Raw genomic sequence first — 3,573 nt, forward strand, 5'->3', positions numbered from 1 at the left:
TCGTACTAAGTTTTCACGCGTGCCCTAGAGCCACCGTCGAGTCGCCTTTCCTTCGCGATCTGATCACGCCGAGGGTACGACTGGATCGCCGCTGATCGCATGGGATCTTGTATTGACATCGTGTCTCCGTTGCTGCTTGTGTCGTTCCATTACCATCGCCGATCGTTGCCACTGGATCGAGCCAAACGCCACCTAATCGCCGGTGTGGTTGCAGCCGTAACTGATCTTTTGCTTGTCTGGATTCCCACGACTACAGTGACAAGTTTTTCCCACTTCCTTCCATCTCCGGCAGTGATTCTTTGCCTTGTGGAAATCTTGAAGGTAATTGGTTAATCTTAGCATTAGGCTTGGGCGTTTGATTTGTGTAGTGTTGATTAGGGCAGTGACATTGCTTGTGCATAACAGGTGTTTGATGAAATGCCTTAAGTTCATTGTCTCCTCTGTTTGTGTCGGACTAGCTTTGAATTGGTGGAGAAGCTTCGTTTTCCTCCACAGCAACTTCAAATTCCTTCATCAAAGGGTGTGACTACAATTTCGGATTGAGGTCAGATTTATTCAGCTTCATATTGATACATATTTGAATTCATACTAGCTTGAATAATTAGTTGGTGAAATAGATATGTGTCCGGAATAAGAATTGGAGTTGGTTAAGTCATACTCAATTGATAGTCTTGGATTGTTTTGGATATGTTGTAGATTTGGAGTTGTAAGATGTTGCGGTATGGTTAATAAGTTGAGTGGTTTGTTGTAGATGACTACATAATTGTTAATTAAATTCATTGGGTTGATATTATGGAGATTTGATTAGTGTGATGATTGTGGATTGTGTTTGGATTTAGAAAGAGTTGGATTAAGGATGATCTTTTCATCTACTTTGGTTTGGATATTTAGGTAGAATTAAACAGGGTTACATAATCGACGTAGGGTTAGGTTATGGGTTTAAATAGTTGTTGATTATGTGATCAGCTAAATAATATATGTATATATCATGTGATCACAGGACTTTGATCTGGACGAGCAGCGTGACGTGGGGTGGTTCTATTGGATATGAGACTTTTAAAGGTGGGTATTTCTTCCTTGGCTCTATGTAGATTTTTATTGAGCTTAGTGCATGATTTTTATGTGATGGTTTAGGATACTTTACCTTATATCGTGTTCGTTTGTTGTTTTCCCGCTTGATACCGATGCTTGAACCTTGTGATGATCTATTTAATTCTTATACAGTCTGCACTTTGGTTATCTATACTCTGTGGTATTTTTACATGTAGAGTATGTATGGTAAGGGATACTTTGTTGGTGGTATTCATATGAGGTTTGTCCATTCGTATGTCGTGTATACTTCTATCTGGTGTGATGATTGGAGTTGTGTTGATTGTATGTCTGTGGTTTATATACGTGTTTGATGTGTTTTTACTGGAGGATACATGTTGATTGTACACGTGGGGTTGTGTATGTGTGTCTGTTGGGGTTATTGGAGATTTTTGGTTGACTATACATGTGTAGTTATATACATATGTTTGGTGGGATATATGGAGGTATCATGATGATTATACTCATGTTGTGGGGTACTTAGGTGGATTTAGAGTTGCATGGATGATGACGGTGTTCGTATCATGATTATATATATATCATGTTCATCATTCATTGCATTGCTGACGACTATTGTCTTCCTTGTGGTGGAGAGAGTCGTCAGTCGTTTATAGCTATCCTTTCGACCACTATTGGAGAGTGGTAGCTTGGAGCTAGTCCTGTCGCGCTCATTTAGCGGCTCAGTGTTCTGTCAGCCTCGACCACTCTGGAGTAGTGGGTCTTGAGGGTACAGTAGTCAGAGGATTTGAGTTATAAGTGGTCAGGGACCCTTAGCTATGTAGTTATATAACTACTTAGCTGACCGTCCGCTTCGGCCGCCTATAGCGGTCAATGTACTGGAGGCTAGTACGGTTTATCACAGACCCAAGCCTCTCGGCCATACAGGGGTCGTGGTGTCTAGAGAGGTGGCGGGGGTGACCATGGAGCATGCATGCACATTTGCATTTGATGCGCGGTGCATCTTTGGAGATATATTTGCATACATGCCTAGTAGATACTAGTTGCATGTGTTTGTGGTGTGTTGCATTTGTTTGCGATATGATTGTTGCATATGGTTGTCATGTTGCATACATGTCATTTATTTTACATGTATTTGCAGTCGTATTTATATTGCACAGGTGTCACGAGTAGGTTTGTTGCAGATCTGGTGAGTTTACTGACCATTGTACTAGGTGTCGATTCCAGATTGGGTATGTATCTATCATTATGTCGGTTGTGGTTTGTTTAGTATGTATGTCAGGTTAGTAGGTCTGATATATATTCAGGTGCATTGATTATGACAGTAGGACCATGTTCTTTGATTCCCTACTGAGACTGTATACCTTTGATCTCTATGTTTATTTATAGACCATGCACTATCTTCTCTATTACCCGCTGAGTTACCTATACTCACCACCGCATGTATATCCTTATGTTTTCAGGTAGATGGTTGGAGTGTCGCTCGGAGTATCCTGTCTGCCGGGTCCTACGTCACATCCGAAGGTCGTTTCTGGTTTTGTATATGGTTTATTTGTATTTGTTGTATTTGGTGTGTTGTATTTGTTGTTGTATAAAGCCTAGCCGGCTAGCAGTGTGTTGATTGTGTTGTATTGGACTTTCCGTTATCGTTTTTCCGCTGTGTTGGTTTGTTTTGTACAGCCGTGTGGGATGTTTTATATATAACTGCGTGGTTGTGATTGTTTCATTCCACCCGTGTGGGCTGTTATTATAACTGCGTGGTTGTGTATATAAATATTCCAGCCGTATGTGGCTGATGTATATTTTGTTTGTAGTGATGCTTCATATTGTCACCGGTACAGGGGAGATGCTGTCGGATTTTTGTCTGGCAGGGACTCCTTTGGGGGCGTGACAGTGTCACCTTGGCCGAGAGGAAGAGGTCCGAGGCCGTGTGAATCCACACGGCCATGTCACCTTGGCCGAGAGGAAGGGGTCTGAGGATGTGTGAACCTACACGACCATGTCACCTTGGCCTAGAGGAAGGGGTCCGAGGTCGTGTGAACCCACACGACCGTGTCACGGGCCGTGTGGGGGTCACACCCTGCTCTACTAAAGGGGTTGTTCTCACCTTTGTACTCATCCTTGGGTTAGGGTTCTCTTCCATTGCTTGAAGAGGGGTCCTCCCCTTTTTAAGGAGACCCTAGATCTTCCCTCTTTGCCAATCTAATTACTGCCACACTGATAAATTCATCATAAAGTATTAGATAAGAAAATACATCAACACCAAGATCTAACACCTTCCATGCATTAGCAAGTTCCAAGATCTTCTTCCACTGTTCCGTCATACACAACCACAAAACACCGCTCCTGTTGCCTCCTCTTACTCGAGCTTTCCTTTACCTTTATCTGCAGTATAAGGAAATACAAATCTATAAGCGGATGCTTAGTAAGTACCATCTACTCACAAAACAAGCATTAAAAAGGGAACATGCTTTTCAAAACTGCTTGGGGAAAACACAAAACTTGCACTTGATAGTAATTCATGCT

The 3,573-nt window shown here is 42.2% G+C and overlaps 1 long non-coding RNA gene across 1 annotated transcript; it reads left to right on the plus strand.

The window, feature by feature from the left end:
* Positions 1–308: 308 nt before the first annotated feature.
* LOC122000098 lies at positions 309–2,572 on the plus strand. Its single transcript, XR_006116942.1, has 3 exons — positions 309–321; positions 406–544; positions 2,511–2,572. It is a non-coding gene; the product is annotated as an uncharacterized LOC122000098 (long non-coding RNA).
* The last annotated feature ends 1,001 nt before the right edge of the window (positions 2,573–3,573 follow it).

The sequence above is a fragment of the Zingiber officinale genome, chromosome 7A, assembly GCF_018446385.1.
Source record: "Zingiber officinale cultivar Zhangliang chromosome 7A, Zo_v1.1, whole genome shotgun sequence".
Taxonomy (NCBI): domain Eukaryota; kingdom Viridiplantae; phylum Streptophyta; class Magnoliopsida; order Zingiberales; family Zingiberaceae; genus Zingiber; species Zingiber officinale.